This window comes from Canis lupus, chromosome 23 (genome assembly GCF_048164855.1).
Source record: "Canis lupus baileyi chromosome 23, mCanLup2.hap1, whole genome shotgun sequence".
Lineage (NCBI taxonomy): Eukaryota > Metazoa > Chordata > Mammalia > Carnivora > Canidae > Canis > Canis lupus.
Window position 1 is genome coordinate 4,359,256 of NC_132860.1, and position 18,129 is coordinate 4,377,384.

The window sequence follows — 18,129 nt, forward strand, 5'->3', positions numbered from 1 at the left end:
TGTTCCTCCTCATGTCCTCTGCTGCGTTGTCCTTTGTGTTCAAGTAGACTGTGGCGGAATTACTGTCTCTCTCACCTGTATCGTTAATTTCCTGTGTATATTCCATCTTTTTCTTTTCTTTCTTTTTTTTTTTTTTTTTGACACACAGATGCCTTAAAAACAACCATCATTAAAAGAAAAGAAAAGAAAAAGCCTCTCCCACCCCACTCTCCATGTTACCTGTATCTTGAATCATCTCACATCGCAAAGCGTCACACTTGCTGTTTCCACCGCACATGACTCATTCTTCCTGAAAGCTATTCCTCTCGGGCTTATTAAAGCCTCCAACGGCAAGTACGAGGCCGAAGTCAGTGAGTAATGATTCCTCCTCCTCCCACTCGGTCCCTCAACGGTATTCGGTGTGGTTGGCATCTCCCTACTTCTCTTGGGGGGCTTTGCTGTCTAAACCCCCTGGACGCCACACTCATTCCTCCATCCCCTTATCATCTGGGCCATCTCAGCCTCCCCGGCGCCCCCCCAGACCTCCAGATGTCGGCCTGCCCAGTGCTCCGTCCCCAGCCCGCCCTTAGATGTGCCATCTCGCTGTCAGGACTGCAGTAAGATGAGCAGGTGGATGAATTTCTGGTCCGCAGCCCTCGCCAGGAACGCTCCCCCGAGCTGAGATGTTCCGTGTCCAGGGAACATGACGTTGCCGCATGTGACGTCAGGCTCCTCCCCCCCTCCCATTGCCCGTTCGAATGAACCAACCACCCAGTGACTTCTGCATTTAAATATTTAAATAGTTCTTGATGTCACAGGACACGACGTTGTAGGATGTGACGTCAGGCTCCTCCCTTCTCCAATTGGCCCGTTCTAATGAACGAACCACCCCGTGACACACGACACACTCAAGGCTACGAAACAAAGGTGCGGAGACAGATTCAAACTGAAACGAATACTCGGTTGACGACGTAGTGGGTGTGACCCCGAAGCGGAAGTGATGTCACAGGACACGACGTTGCCAGATGTGACGTCAGGCTCCTCCCGCTTCTCCGGTTGGCCCGTTCGAACGAACGAACCACCCAGTGACTTCTGCATTTAAATATTTAAATAGTTCTTGATGTCACAGGCACGACGTTGCCAGATGTGACGTCAGGCTCCTCCCCCCTCTCCCATTGGCCCGTTCGAATGAACGAACCACCCAGTGACACACTGAAGGCTATGAGAAAAAGGCGCAGAGACAGATTCAAACTGAAATGAATACGGTTGACGTCGTATGGGGTGTGACCTGAGAGCGGAAGTGATGTCACAGGACACGACGTTGCTGGATGTGACGTCAGGCTCCTCCCCCCTCTCCCATTCGCCCATTCGAATGAACCAACCACCCAGTGACTTCTGCATTTAAGTATTTAAATAGTTCTTCAGTTGCCAAATCAGAGCTCTTGCCGTATTTACCTCCCTCAAATTGCTCCTTCCGGATCCCTCCTCACTAACTGGTTCCAGCTCTGTTTTGAGGGCTCACGGCACCCGGCCCCAAGAAGCACCCATCGGGAAACAGCAGAAGTGGTGTGTGTGGCTCAGGAAGTAAGCGGGGGTACTTTCTGTAAAGAATTCTGAAATGTCACACACACACACAAAAATACCTAAAATCTTAACCATGCAATGGGAAACCTAAATAATGTCTGTGGAAAAAAAAAAAAAAAAAAAAAAGATTGGCTCTAAATTCTAAAATATCTTCCCTGATCACCATCGCTTGTGAATATATGTCAATTAAAGTGAGGACTTTTTTTTTTTTTTCTTTCCACTCGCCCTGTGATAGGCCCCTGGTTGCATCTAGAAGGTGATGGGGGTGACTCCCTGACACACAGACTCTGCTTTCCTTGCTCCTCTGAGGGCAGGCGGTGCCCTGGCTCCGTGTGGCCTGTGGCTGTTTGCATCTGTGCCTCTAAGCCCTGTGGCACGACATATCCTTGCCTGTGAGCAGAATATTCAAAATAAACAGAAAATAAAAATAAAAATAAAAATAAAAGTCTTTGATTACACACTTTGGAAATTCTGTAGGGACGTTTGGGCTGTCTATTCTCGTTCAGGATTTGAAACAGGGAGATGGTTCAAAGCGTTATTTTGCCTGCTAAGTGTAGATTCTGGTTCCCATGAGAGAACAGCCTTCCTGAATGTAAATACCACCTTTAAAACTAAAAGGCAAAAAAAATAAAATAATAATAATAATAATAATAAATAAAAAACTGAAAGGCATTCTTCTTGATGATGGTCACTTATATCTTAAAGCTAAATGATGAGTCGAGAAGGTGGTCATTATTACTCAGTATCCTGTAATTATTTTTCAAGACAATTGTGTTGTAGGGAGTAGAAGTCACTGGAAGTGATGCTCAAGGGGTTTCTCAGGCTGTGCCCCCTTCGGAGCAGCCTCTGAGGAAGCAAGAGGTTGGAAGAGGGTGGAAAGAACACGTGGTTTCAGTTGTCACTAGTCCCCGTTAATAATGTTAAGGGCTTCTCTTCTCACCTTGGTTCTGCTCTCCTCTCAATGTTGGTTTCAGCCTGTGGTTGGTTTATTGTCAAGTAGCCATAGAAGATGGATGCAAGCAAGTCCAGCTTTGAATGTTTTGGTAGCTTATCCTTCTGGTTATGAGAAAGACCATCTCCCCCCCACACACACACACACCACCACATATATATGAACTGTAGGGGATCATTCTCATTGGCTCAGTCCAATCTTCAAGCCAATAATCCTGACCACACAGATGGGGTGCTCTTGTACATGATGGATCTTCCTCCATTTATGATGGGGTTGTGTTCCAGTAAACCCATTTTAACTTGAAAAAATCCTAAGGGAAAAAAATACATTTAATGTATTTTTCAAGGTATACTTAACCTACCAAACATCATAGCTTAAACTAGTCTACTTCAAGTGTGCTCAGAACACACCTGTATTAGCCTACAGGTAAGCAAAACCATGTAGCACAAATCCCATTTGATAACAAAATGCTGAATAGCTCATGTAATTTATTGAATATTGTGCTGAAAGTAAAAAACAGAATGGTTGTAGGAGTACAGAATGGTTGGAGGGGTACAGAGTGGTTGGAGGGTACAGAACAGTTGTATATATATTGGCTATTTACCCTCGTGATCGTGTGGCTGCCTGGGAGCTGTGGCTCACTGCCTGGCATCAACAGAGAGGATCCCACTGCAGATCACTAGCCCAGGAAAAAGTACAAATTCAAAATTTGAAGTAGGGTTTCTACCGAATGTGTATTTTTTTTTTTTTTGCAACATCGTGAGGTGGAAAAACTGTAAATTAAGCCATCATAAATCAGAAACCATTTATAGTTTGAATTAAGTCTCTGCTCCTTTTGTTTGCAGATTCTCTGTGATAGACTTAGTATAGTCACACTGATTGTTTTAAGATTAATTCCCAAAAGAAAATTAAAAAAAATCTCATCACAACTATGTGATAAAATAAGGGAAGACGGGAAATAAAATACAAAATGTGGCCCATTATAAACATAGGAATTATACACTTTTTTCTATTTCTTTTTCTTGGATATTTATTCAGGAAACACTCAAGAATATCTTTATGAGATCAATGCACACGCATTTCCCTACATTTATTAATATTGCCATATTGTTTTCCTAAAGGAATGAACATTTTGCAGGACAGGGAATAGTTGAATAAACTACTTTTACAATAATTTCACCATTGTTACTAGCATTATTTTCCATTTTTCACAAATTTGAGTATAGTAAATTATAATTTATTTTTTAGTACTGTGATGTAAAACATTTTTAGTAGAGTCACTCCTAGTGTGGTCGAACATTGTTTTATACATATTATTCTTGCACTATTATTTCTTATGTGAACTGCTCCTTTATGCCTCTCATCCATTCAACTATTTTGAAGATTACTAGGTTTTATATTCTAAAAACAAATGTACTTCCTCATTCTTCTGTGTCTTTTTAATTGATTAATTATTTTTCAGAAATGATCAGATACAAAGTAACTACTAATTGAACTACTACTGAGAATATACAGTGAAGAAGAACATCTGGTCACACTTTTCCTGGAGTTAATTTTATTAAGTCTACTTAACATTTCTCAGAAGTATAAACAGTGTTCTGTTTCTCAGAAGTATAAACAGTGTTCATAGTCAACCATGCAAATATTTCTTTTCTACATTTTTAAAATATTTGTATTTCATAATTTTAAAAAATCTGAAAAAAACAAAAAACAAAAATGAAAAATTATCTGTAATATTCAATGTTTCTAGGATTTCTCCTCTGAGAGAGAACTTCACAGGCATTAATATATTTTAATAGCCTTTTTTTTATTAGCCTACTGTTTATTTTTTGTTTTTTTTAAATATTATTTGCGGAACTTTTGAAACCTATTTTTCAGAAGCATTTTAATATATGCATTTTCAGGCTATCAACTTATTTAACTGGTATTGATATTCTATTGTACCAAATTTATTTATTTATTTATTTATTTATTTATTTATTTATTTGACAGAAAGCGCACAAGCAGGGGAGTAGCAGAGAGACAGAGAAGCTGACTTCCCCCTGAGCAGGGAGCTGATGAAGGGCTCGATCCGGGGACCCTGGGATCATGACCTGAGCCATGAGTGAGGCAGACACTCAACCACTGAGCCACACAGGTGTCCCCTGTACTGAAATTATTGATCAAATTAGTGAAACTCACAAGGAAGGATATGAAGTATTTTTTTTCTCCAAGAACATTATACGCCTTTCCATTATGAAAATTTTATTTTTTAAAGGTTTTATTTATTCATGAGAGACAGAAAGAGGCAGAGACACAGGCAGAGGGAGAAGCAGGCTCCCCGCAGGGAGCCTGATGTGGGACTCGATCCCAGGACCCCAGGATCACGACCTGAGCCCAAAGGCAGACGCTCAACCACTGAGCCACGCAGGGGTCCCCATTATGAAAATTTCAAATTCTATTAAAGATAAAGATATATATTTTATTTTGTTACTTTTTGGTATTTTTGATAATTTTTATTTTATTTTGGTAGTAGTTTATTTTGGTAATAGACAGTTATTCTGTATACTGATTCTTTAACATTTCTCCATCAATGTAAATACGAAAGCTCCAAGTTTTTTGTCCATTTATTTGTTTTTTTGTTCTAACACAGTTACAATTAAGGAACAGCCATCATCATTCATATTTTAAAAATATTTTCAAACAAAAATCACATGCAATTTAACTAAATCTTGCTGTCTTAATTTTTATTTTATGATAGAATAAGTTTTGTATTTAAGTTAGAAATAATGTTTTTTGGACAAGATTATTTTATGTGACAAATGACTATAAGATATATTACATATTTTACTTGAAATTACCATATATAACCATATATATGTATATGGTTTTATATATATACTCAGTTTAATAAATTGTGTTGATTTTCTGAGACATATGGAGAGTATTTTTATTAAATTATGATAACTTTTTCTCCCTATCTTATACATTATTCAGGTTGATCATACATCTTAATAAATTTAGCTCTGAATAGCTATGCACATGTATTTCCTTACATTTTGATACATTTAAAAAAAAAGCATTAAACATGCAATACTACACTTCTCAGAGAACAAGCTTTTGTGATGATACTAGATTTAATTTAAAAATCTGTACCACAGACAGCTTGGGGTTATCAGACTGACGATCTGGGTATAAGGAGTTATGCCAATTCTTCTAGTAATTCACTTTGTGACATGAGACAAATTACTTTCGCATCTAGACCCTGGGTTTCCAAATGAATATATGTATCCTGGACAATGCTTGTGTCCTATGCAGCATTCTATTGGGGTATCTAACACATCCTACTACTCAGCCACTATGACTTTGATGAAACTGTCACCTGTTCCAGAATCTAGAGTGATAATGGTAACCCAAATTGGCCAATCTAAATTCCATTTCCATGGCAACATTCACATTTTCAGTGATTGACTACGACTCAAATGAGGCCAATAGAATCAATCCTAAAAGTTTTTCTGACATTTTGAGAAGACATATCCTCTTCCTGCTGAGATTTTGAAGGGGGTAGAATTTTAGGTTAACCCTGTTAGGCATCTTTGTCTGGGAATAAAGCCAACAGAGAGGAAAACGATTTGGAGAGAAACAGTTAAGAAATAATACAAGACTCTTTATTGTAAATAGTCTATGCCTAGTTGTTATATTCCATTATGAATTCATTGATCTTTTTCCAAACTCTTACACTGTAGCCAACCTATGCTTGCAATTTAAAAACAAGGGTAGTTCTGACATATCGATTGTTTTCACTTATAGTTATGTGTAAAACCGAAATGAACAAGAAAAATATATTGCCAAATCTTTGCTTATCACAGATTTGAATCACTTCTTTACTGAATTACATGTAATTTTTGAATATCAGAAGAAATTCATCGCCTTTTTTTCTATTTACAATGTAATGGCTAAAGATATGATATACTTTTAAGTTTAATTTATCCTATTAATATTTTCTGCATTACTCTAGCCAATCAACATAATAATGACTGAAGTCTCAATTTGTACTATTGGCCAGTTTCTGTTTTATAAACTTACAAATTTCTACTATGGCTTATTTTATTGGTGACATCTCAATGATGTCATATTGGTGACACTGTGAAAAAATCTATATTTCCACCCTATGTACACACACACAAAAAAGATTCAAACAATCTCAAGAGTACAGGTTATAGAAAATTTAGTAAGATGATTAGGAAATTATGAACTTTGAATATGTATTATTTTTGTGTTTAATATGACATACTTAAGTCTAAATTAAATCAATTTTAAATAATGGTTGCATTTAACAACTTTAACAATTTGCTTGCAAACATCTTAAAAATTTAACCATTTCCACATTAGGACTTCAATCTTTGAGTCACAGTTTTTGGATTTAAAGTAGATAGTCTTGAGTACAAATGAGATGATTTGTGCCAAATGGAAAAGAAAACTGTGATTCTTTTGAAAACAAAAAGCCTCCTTGGTACCATTAACCTCAGGAAGGTATTCAACTTCACTGAACATCAATTCCCTTAAAAATAAAATAGGATTGATAAAAGACTCTTCTTTATAGGGTTATTTTAAGAACTAAATGAGACTTAGGAATCTCTTAGCCCAATTCATGGACATAAAAAATTGAGTAATACTATCTATTGCATTACTATAGTTATTAAATCATTACTTTTCTTTCCTAGAGTTGAAGGCTTTAGTTCCTGAGGTTATATCTCCCCTTACTTTTGCTCATAATGTAGAATAGAAGTTTCAGCCACTCAATTTGTCTTGGCAAACTTGTGTCCTCTTGATGGATTCACTTGTCATGCTTCTGTGATATGCTGTTACCTGGCTGAAATTTATTTCACGTTTTTTAAACTCTAGCCAGCTTCTCCTAATTCTTAACTCTCTGGACCCTCCAAACATGTGGATAATCCTCAGGATCTCCAATGTGCTTCCTTTCACATATTATCTATTGCTTAATCACTTACCCACAATTATCTCCATGATAGGTTCTATCAGTGAGTTTAGGAGTTTAGGTATCGCAACATAGCTCTACTACTGAGGGCCAAGGAAATAAATACATAATGTACACTCTTTTTGAAATGCAAATCATCATTATCACTCTTCTTGGGAGCACTGTTTTTGGTAAGTCGGGAGTTTGCTGGTCCATTCATCATGGAGAGTTATTCAAACAGGGAACCTGCTCTTCCATGGTGTGCCAGTTAATCCTTGGATGAAATCAATCAGGAGAGTTTTCAATGAATGTCCGCTTTCTTCCAATTCCAGTTAAAACTAGGTAAACTGATTTTAAACCTGTACCATTTTCTCAACTGTAATTTTAAACACAAGTTTTTACAAAATATAATTACTAAAATGGTGTCTATTCTTCATTATAATGCCTACATACAGTTTTTAAAATGTAGTGTTAAATTGTTACATGCTTTTTCATTAGCTCAAATCTATATTGAAGCTTATAGTCTTAGATTCCCTAATAGAACATCATTCACTTTTTAAGACTCCTTACTCAAGTAATTTTAGACTCCTCTATGTGGAATTATAATGATTAAAGACCTTCATTCTGACATGATCTTGATTCACTCATAATATAGTGTTTCTTAGTTTCAATATTCCTTTCTGAATCTTCAGTTTATTTTTGCCAGTGGAATTAAACCATATTTTAAGTAAATTTTCCTTCATAAACTGAAGTTTTATTACTTGTAGAATGTGCTGGAACAACGGTCAACTGAAGCAGGTAAGAAGCTTTAGGTTATATTACAAGGGTTATAAAGCTAGGAATAAACATTATTTCTGCCACATGAAAGGGCCATGACTTCAAGGTAGTCTCTTTTTTTATCAATGCATTTTCATTTTTCTTTATTATATATCCATATCTACCTATCAGAATTATAAAATATATAAAGTAAAATGATAAAAATAATGTATACGATACAAACTAAATGAAATTAAAAATGCTTGGCCCACAAGAATTGCATAGTGAATGTAATTAAATTGTTGTTTGGGATGACATCATAAATATAAGATAACTTACTTATTAACTGAACATTTAATGACAGCCTAAAACGCCCCAAATACAAGCCTAGACATTGGGTATATAATGGTGAATGGAATAAGTCATAATCTCTGTCCCCATGGAGTTAACTTATAAAAAGGTGACTAATGATCCATAATTCTTATAAACTTAATATAATGCATCTTATTGTACACTAAGATAAGAGATATGCTTAAGTTTCTTATGGGAAAAACAATGAGAGAAAGCTGGATGTTTATCAAAATCCAGGAACTATAGGTGAAAGTCATAGCAGCACAGAGCTAGATACTTTTCTTTGAAAGCCTCAGCAAATACAATGGAGGCAAAGAAATTTCAGACCTTTGAGATGAGTCTTAGTCTTCTGGGGGACAGAGTTGACATTTGTGTAAGACGGAGCTAATGTTGGCAGGCCAGGCTACTTTGAAATGTACTGATGAGCTCTAGCATGGAATTAGTGTGGAGAACGCTAATATTATTTCCCAGTATGTTATAAAAAGTACAGAAATTTCTAACTGCTTTTAGACACAGAAAACCCCACAGATAAAGATTTGGGCATTTTGGTAGATTATTTATCAAAATAGTCACTCTCCCTTCCCTCCTCCATAGAAAGATTATTTTACCAGTTTGTTCAGTCATACATCTTGCTGAAGGTGATGGGATGTTAGCAGATATGAGATGAGCCAAGGCTTAAAGTGTGCTTGTGGGGTTGAACTGATCTTTTGCAAACCTACCGTATCAACGAGAAAGTAATAGGCCTCAGGTAGCTGCACCTCCCTCAGTCCAGCACTAGAATAAATTCATCCTGAGCATATCGGAATGAAATGCACGGCTAACTATGCAGCTGGAGACAGAGCCACTCAAGCAAGCCCAGCCTGTGTCTACTAACCCCTTAGTAGACACACGGCTATGATAACTAGAAAAAAAATGTTGCTTTAAGTCACTGAGTTAATTATTGTAATATCTACAATATTATACCTAATAAATAGACAAATTAGTAACAAAAAGGGAATAGTACTTTAACAAAAAACCCAAACTACTTGGCAATAGATTTTGATGTCAGGTAGTGAAGAGAGAGAGGAGATTGCAAGCAAACCAGCCTCCTCTTCATAATTACATGAAGAAGGGGGAAGGACTGTAAGAATTTATTATCCAAATGTATGGAGAAAACTCTGCAGGGTTATCCATGAAAGTGAATTGAGAATTTAAGGTTATTATCACACATATACAGATGGTATTAAAATATTTAGCAAATGAAAGAGAACAGGTACTATCCATGTTAAATAGGTACAACGAATAAAAATGGATTTTGGTCATAAACAACTGGTATGAATGCAATGGTGTGTACTAGTTTAACACACACTTTAATTCAAGATTCTTTACTACTTAACACAAGTGGAAAGATTTATATTGATTGGAAAAAAAAAGTAAGATAGCAAGTAATTTTTTTTTTTTCAAACAGACAAGGAAATAACATTCTATTCAATGACTTTCTTCACAATAATTATTTTTCTTCCACCCCAAAACTTACAATAAGGACTCTTTCTTTCCCTACTTTTCTTCATTGATGAAAAATTAGGGTTGAGACACAGCCTTCAACTACATGGTGCTAAAATATAAAATACAAACCCAGGGTCAATATTCAATCAGGATTTTTTCAGTTATTTTTGCATGTGATTCTGTAAAGGTCTGTTCTGCTCCCCTGCTGCATGTTGCATCTAAGGAAAAGAAGTGACATTTTGAATATTTGCCTGTAATATTCTCTCCTCTGTGAATGCATTTCTTATTCTTTACCTAATGAAAATCCTTTTTGAGGCACATTTTACTGGTTATTTCCATTTGCTCCACTAGATTTTCTTTTTTCTGCCTTGTTCTGTGCAAAGAGTCTGACCTCTGTTTTGTAGGATGTAAGCCCAAGTTCACACTGGTTTCTGGTTAGATTCAGTAACTGGGAGTAACAGGTAGTAGATCATATGGAGAGAGAAGTAAGATATTGAGGGAATCTTTATTTTTATTTTCCACAGCTAATTGTATTCACTCCCTCCTTCTGGAATAGTTATATTCCGATATAGGTATCCAATTCTGGTATTATGTCCCAATTTATTTACCAGAGAAACCATAAGGCTGACAGCTTGCCATGAGGTTCAGGTCAACAGAAAGTTTTCAGAACACAAACAATAGCATTACATGGCTTACAAAAAGAAAAAAAAAAAAAGAAAGACAGAAAGAAAAGAAAGAAAGAAAGAAACTTTAGAAAATAAATGATAGTTGAGGTATTCCTGGCACATAGGAGACATACATGGAGTCTCAGGGATGATCCTTCCAATAGGACAAACAGAATAGGAGTCCATTCTGTTGCTAGGATTTTGAAGTAATGCAACACTACCTATCTGTTTTAAATAATCTCCATTTGAAAAGTGTCTCTGGGGCTACTGCTGGATCCCTGTAAAAGGTTTATGAATGCTTTGTGGGATGCCAAGTGACTATGGAAACAAAGAGATATGAACTTTGAGTTACCATATTTGCTAAATGATAGAATGGGATGCAGACAATTGCATTCTATTCTTAAACAGAAGTAATATGAAGGAAACTGATTAATTTTGCCTGAAATAAACAAAGAAATTTAATGAAGAGCAAACATAGACTCTCATAGTTCTTCCACCATGTTGTTATCTCTCCCTTAACACAATCCAGTGGCTTCATGAAGAATTCCCTATGACTTGTTGATTTGAAAAGATGAATTTCCAGCCTACTTTACAGATGGAGATGGCACTCAACAACAACCACAACAAATGGCCCCGCATTTTAGCTGCTGTCAGGATGTCTCCGAAAGATAATGGTGAAAAAAATATATCTTTCCAGTTAACAGATCTATGGGCAATACATCTTGTTGTCTCCTTCAACATGAGTGTGAAACTGTACTAATTAAGGCACACTTTCTAATGGGTTGGCTAGCTGGTAGGGAAATTGGAATTAAATTAGGTTGGCCTCGAAGTCTTGAAGTGAAGTAAGGTTCAACTTCTTGTAATGAGCACAAATCTGAAGGTACCTGGGTCCTATAGAAATACCCGTTAAATGCCATCTATGAGTCAGTCTCTTCATAATCAGAGAGAAAAGACAGTCTCCTTTGAAGTTGTTCTGCCTCTTTCCAGACTCCAGAGTTTACTCAATGACCCAAAGTATAATGGTAAAAATGGTGTATATTAATGTGCTTAATTACATTGTTATTTTACCAAGACCGCCTTGCTGTTACCATATCTGAATGTTCACAATGCTGACATGGGAGGCTCTGTTACTCAGAGAGACCAGTCCCCCACCAGAATGTAGATTGATTGCTTTGGACACGTGACGGGAGATGACAGCAAAGTTACATCAAAGAAATAGAATCCTGATTCTAGATAGATTTTGTTCTTGCCTGGGCAAAAAGCATGTCTACCAGCATACAATTTCTGGGCTTATACAATATGTAATAATATGCATGATATTCCATAAAACATTGCCTTTATTAAGGAATTAATTATACAGTGGAGTACATAAGAGGTAAGTGATGGTAGTAGGCTCACACACAGAACTGAGAAATTTTACCATATGCCATGTCACTTAAAGAAACTGACCTGATAGGACGACCAGTGCCTTACAGACATTAATTTTTTTTTTTTTTTAAAGATTTTATTTATTTATTCATGACAGTCACACAGAGAGAGAGAGAGGCAGAGACATAGGCAGAGGGAGAAGCAGGCTCCATGCAGGGAGCCCGACGTGGGATTCGATCCCGGGTCTCCAGGATCGCGCCCTGGGCCAAAGGCAGGCGCCAAACCGCTGCGCCACCCAGGGATCCCCAGACATTAATTTTTGTCACTGAGTGGGAAAGCTCCTGGAATTTGGGGTCTGATCTATATCTTAAGATCTGATCTGTATCTTAAACCAGCCACCAGTCTATTGTGTGTTTTTCCACATAGCCAGAATAGAAGGGTCTAGAAACCAAGACTTGGAGGCAAAGCGTAGCTTATTTTAGTATTTGATGTAAAAGCCCACTTCTAAAGAAATTTTGTTTACTATCCACACTACTTTGCAATTAGTAGATGTGGAGGCCTATTGGCCGAAATAGGGACTTTTCCACTAAGGAACACTGCCATGGTTCTACTGAATTCTAAAGTGCAAGCTCCTGTTGGGTTGTTCTTTTGTTTCATGGCTTTAACATCTCTCCAGACATCATTAACCTTCAATAACCCCTTCCTTCCTCTGGTTCCTCTATTTCTAGATGTGATAACAACTCCTTGATGTTTACAGACCCTAGGGACTTCATTTGCTTGTTAGATACCTCAACTACTATAAATAATCTCTCATTAAATTCCCTTCAGTTAAAGTCCTTGTGTGTCCTGTTTTCTGCCAGTATTGTGCCTGCAACATGCACCAATGAAATTCCCCCTAAATATTCCCTTCATTTTTTTCCAATTTTCTTTCCTTTAGTCCTTGTCTAATCTCTACCTGCATTAAAATGTCCCAGAAAGAAGTGATTTTATTCCTTGCTATAGATGACATTTTATTTGTCTCATTTAAATTGCATGACATTTTAATTAGGCATTAAAATCATACTCTTAAAAAATGACAGTGAACCAGGGATTTTTTATCCCTCTGGATAATAGAACTTTTTCAGCCTATTGGAATTTTAACTTAGAGGGATTTCTCTTCCGAAACATCTTTCCTTATACACTTCTACTAACCAAGGTCACTGAGCTACTTCAATTTCTTTGGGTTAGTGAACATGAAATCTAGAAGGGATTTTAGAGTCTAACCAAATCCAGTTTCCTTATTTGATCAGCCAAGAAACCAAAGAAGGCTAAGTGTGAAGTGACTTGTGTGAAGTGAGTAAGTGTGAAGTGCTTGGAATGCAAAGCCAGGTTGGGTTCCTGACTCCCAATGTATCAATGACCTATTACTTCTGGAAAAGATACCTTACTTCTTAGATAAAAATGGTACTACTAAAAATAAAGTACATATTTCTTTATATGTAAAAATGAATGTAAATGCATTTACAAGGGCCATGCTCTGGAAAGTTATAGGTATAATCATACAGATACAAATAAACACAAGGATTAAGTGATCTGCTAAGCAGGAAGGATGGGCTTTCATTAAAGGATGGAACTTCTGAGTAGGAATGATGTCTTCCTGTCTTATTGCACTAACTGTAGTTCTCTAGATCAAAGAAACTACCAGTATCCCTATTCTGGAACGGCCAATAGACTCTCTTGTTCTTACAGCCTTTGGATTGGGTTTAACATAAAAGAATAAAACAACTGCAAATGTCCTGAAGGCAACTGCATTCATTGCCTCTCTGATTGGATTGAACTCCAGTGCCTGAGAGCTCCTAGAGACCTTGCCTAGTCTGATTTGAAAGGTGTTTTATGGAGAAATAGTAATTTCTGCCATTGCCTGAGAGCTCCTAGAGACCTTGCCTAGTCTGATTTGAAAGGTGTTTTATGGAGAAATAGTAATTTCTGCCATTGCGGGGCTCGATCCATTTAATATACTTGCTTCCTTTATTTGCATCCAATTAAAAATATCTTGGATGTAAATCAGGATAATTTATAAAATTCCTTTAGGATTCTCTGTATACACATGTCTGCTAAAACAGATCCGCTCTGTGGGCATCCAGTGAATAAATCCAAATGTAACTCCTTAGTCCAGGTCCAACTGTAGCAAATGGGGAGACGTGAAGATGTATATGAAGCCTGTGTATATGGGCAGGCATGGATGTCTAGGTCAGTTGTAGCTTTGGTAGCTGTGGACAGCCTATATTAGTATATTGGGTCACTGCCTCTACAGTGGAACTTCACACAATAGTATCTAAAGCTTTTAGAATCCTAATGCCTAGTGCTTTTAGAATTCTTTCTATTTTATTTTATTTTATTTTATTTTATTTTATTTTATTTTATTTTTTGCTTTTAGAATTCTTAAGTGTATAATCCTGTGAACAATCTAAACAAAAATAAAACCACACAAACAAATAGAAAGGTATACATCACCTGTTTGTACATTTTCTGGATCTATGTTATTAGGCACAGATGCCTGTGTAGATATGTGCGCACATTCATGTCAGGGGTATACAAATACAGGCATGTGTATGTGCCTAACATACGTGACAGCAAATATGAATGTGCACAAATGCTAGGAACCATAAATAAATACATAAACACAAGCCTATGAGAATGCCCACAGTGGGACTCTACAGAGAGCAAGATACACCAAAGGAGACCTAGACTTATACAAACATACATATATGTGCAGAAATGACAATTTTTGACTAATGAGATCTCAAAGAAGGAAACATTTGTGTTCTAGAAGGAAGTGAAGTTTATTGAAAGACTCAAACACCAGAAAAATCTTTATTTTTTTATCCCCCCAAATAAGTGATGGTGAGTGATGGTGAACGCAGAAATCACAGGCAGGGGACGTAATACCGTGAGGTACGGAGATCTGTCCTAGGTGTTCTTTCAAAAGCTTTTCTGTTTCTCCAGAGAAGGTTTCTTCCAGGGTTCTGATTTCCTGAAACTGTAATCAATTCTTTAATACCTTATTTTGTGTCTTGAAGTTAGTTACTCTGAAGACACAGAAAGGAAAGTCCCAATTTACCACTGCCTTTTGAGAATATTTTCTTTTTTTCAAGGATTCTAAATAACTTCATTATCACCCCCCTGCACTTGGCTGAACACACCTCGCTATTCTCCCGTTTAACTCATTCAATTAAGGGAAAACAATAAAAATACAGCGTGCACTACCATATCAGAAAAAAAGAAAAGAGAAAAATTTCTTTCTTTCAAACCCAAACAGGATGGATATTTATCGACACATGGATTTGTTGCTCATTTAATAAGGGGTGAGTGTAGAGCCTGAGCAGAGCTAACAAAATTCCTGCTGTATCCTTTAAGACTTAAGCAGGACCAATCTGTTAAATATATGTCCCTAGACTTATGCTGATGAAATTTTCATCTAATAGCCAGATTTTATGTGATGATAGTATAACAGACTGGCCAGAATTAGAGAGAGAGAGAGAGAGAAGGACCTGCTTTTACTCTCTATTTTCTCCTCTGGCAGAGATATTAGCCATGGAAGCTAGAGGTCTGCTCGCTACGTAAGCAGGAGTACCTGTGGAGGTGGAGGGCAAGGCCGCTGGGTATGGGGACATGGCATTGCCTGTTCTCAAGACATTACTCTATCTGAGAGGCATTAGGTAGAATGATTCACTCAAAGGAGTTAAGCAGTTTGGTTTGAGCTAAGGTAGATAAAGGAAAACGCATGCACATATTTTCACTTATGTTGATGCTGTCATGGTACATGGTATAGAACATTTTGGATCAATAATTAATTGTAGTATCAAAATTCTGGCCTTCTGATACGCACACACTCTAGAAATACAATGGAGAGAGAGATAGACACACACAGAATATAAAATATCTACAGGAAAAGAAATAAGTTCAAAAGGCAACTAACTTAAAGAAGCTCAGAAATCTTAGCTTGCACAGAATAAATAGCAATGGGCATGATTTTGAGTGATGGTATTATTCTCTACCCACCCCATGCACGAAATTATTTGGTTATTCGAATCCCAGCAGATGCTTTCAAATATTTCAAGACAGTATCTGAATAAAATACACAATTTCATTATGGAGGTTTTAGAAATCCATAGAGAAGAATGTATTAGCTAAACCTAATTCAAATTCTATTTCCTCAGCGAAATCATCAAACAACTCGAACACATTCTGGTGCCTTTGAACCAGGATCCGAATGTTTTTCTTGGTCGTAGTTATCACAGTCTGTAATTATATGTTTAATTGCAGGCTGTGTGGCTGAATGTTTGTCTCTTCCACCACAATTTCGGCTGTGTTAAGACAGGGCTCTGGCCTTTTCTGCAGAAGCCGTATTGAGATGCTGGTTAGACACATGGACTCTGCAGTTGATCACCAGGCCACCTTCCCACCTCATGCTCTCACAAGAGTAAGCAGGGACAGGTGATGTAGCATCCTTGAAGTCATTTTCCTCCTCTGTAACCTAAGGACAAATATAGCATCGACTTCCCAGAGTGTTGTGAGGACTTAGTAAGTTAATACATGAAGAAGCATTTAGACCAGTATGTGGATCATAAGAATATTAGTATTTTATTATATATTTTTCTTTATTGTTGTATTTCTAGTAGCTTGTATAATTCCTGACACGTTGTATTAAAAAAGTGATTCTAGAATAGTTTGATGACTAAACTATTTAATGAATAAGTGATAGGAAAGACATCATAGATATCTTCTTTGGTCATTATCAAACCATTTTAGCCATGGATGCCATTGTTTGTTTGTTTGTTTTTTTAATTTTTATTTATTTATGATAGTCACAGAGAGAGAAAGAGAGAGAGGCAGAGACACAGGCAGAGGGAGAAGCAGGCTCCATGCACCAGGAGCCCGACGTGGGATTCGATTCCGGGTCTCCAGGATCGCGCCCTGGGCCAAAGGCAGGTGCCAAATCCTGGGATCCCGGATGCCATTGTTTGAATCAAAATTACAGATAGAATATCAGTGCATTAGCCCGATACAAGTTGAAATACAAGAGAAGATACTATAATTTAATGAGGAGGAGAGAAAGTCTGTGGACTCCAGAGCCCTATCCTTTACCTCCCAAGAGTCTGTTTATGTCCTAAGCAGTTCCAGAGTTTTCTGCCAAAAGACTAACCATCCACAGGAAGAAATAGGAAAATCAATCAACGCATAAGGATCAAGAGGAAAAACTTCTCTATGTCCAATCGAGAACTAAAGCCTTCTGCCTCTCTGTCCGTGGAGTATACTTTGTCTTCACATTTCTTTCAAAAACATACTTGCCTTGGGCACTAGAAGGACACAGGTGCTCTCTCTCTCTCTCTCTCTCATACAAGCTATATATCTATTCAATTTACCATACAGTTGGGATATATAAAATGAAACCAAAGTACAAAAGAAAATCCTAACTTAGAAATAAACCTACGTAACATATTAATAAACATTTTAAAAGAATTGGAAAGAGCTAAACTACTTTTGTGTTTGTTAAGACCTCTGTCAAAGCGCGCTCTTTCAAGGGACAACATGGCTGCTTCTCAAGAATTACTTTATATTACATGGACAATGAACAGTCTTTCACTCCTTGTTATTATAGGTATGCCGCACAATTTTATCACTTTTATCCAACACTTGGATTAATGTTTTATTTTACATTAAGGTAATTGGGCTCTGTATGTTAACAAGCTAAAAAGATCACACACACACACACATATATATATATTTCTTAAAAAATGTATGATACCTATATTCTAGTCAAAAAGCCATAGACATTATATAAATAATTTAAACCTTACTAGTGCTACTTTGAAAGCAAGTAAAAGAATATATAAAATAAATACATGTATTGACTTTAGTGTCATAGAATACAATGGGAATAATCTCAGGCATTCTGTTACTAAAGAAACATACATTCTTTTAAAATCCTTAAAAAGCCACTCTTGTTATCAATTGCTTTTATGGTAGAATAAATGATGCGATAGGTCCAT

General features: G+C 36.8%; 2 long non-coding RNA genes across 6 annotated transcripts in view; one reads left to right on the forward strand and one right to left on the reverse strand.

Annotated features, from left to right (window-relative positions):
- Positions 1-2,316: 2,316 nt before the first annotated feature.
- Positions 2,317-18,129, reverse strand: part of LOC140614649 (uncharacterized) — a 67,403-nt gene continuing 51,590 nt past the window's right edge. For 3 of the 4 annotated variants that reach the window (XR_012015441.1, XR_012015444.1, XR_012015440.1), the window contains one exon: positions 14,923-15,116. This is a non-coding gene — a long non-coding RNA (uncharacterized lncRNA). Of the gene's footprint in view, positions 2,826-14,922; positions 15,117-18,129 lie in introns of those variants that run through there. The other variant, XR_012015443.1, reaches the window with a different exon arrangement.
- On the forward strand, positions 5,945-17,587 carry LOC140614650 (uncharacterized). Of its 2 annotated transcripts, XR_012015448.1 has the most exons (4): positions 5,945-6,139; positions 8,240-8,270; positions 11,259-11,403; positions 16,945-17,587. It is a non-coding gene; the product is annotated as an uncharacterized lncRNA (long non-coding RNA). The 2 variants fall into 2 exon arrangements; XR_012015447.1 differs by lacking the exon at positions 16,945-17,587 and having other exon boundaries at positions 11,259-12,875.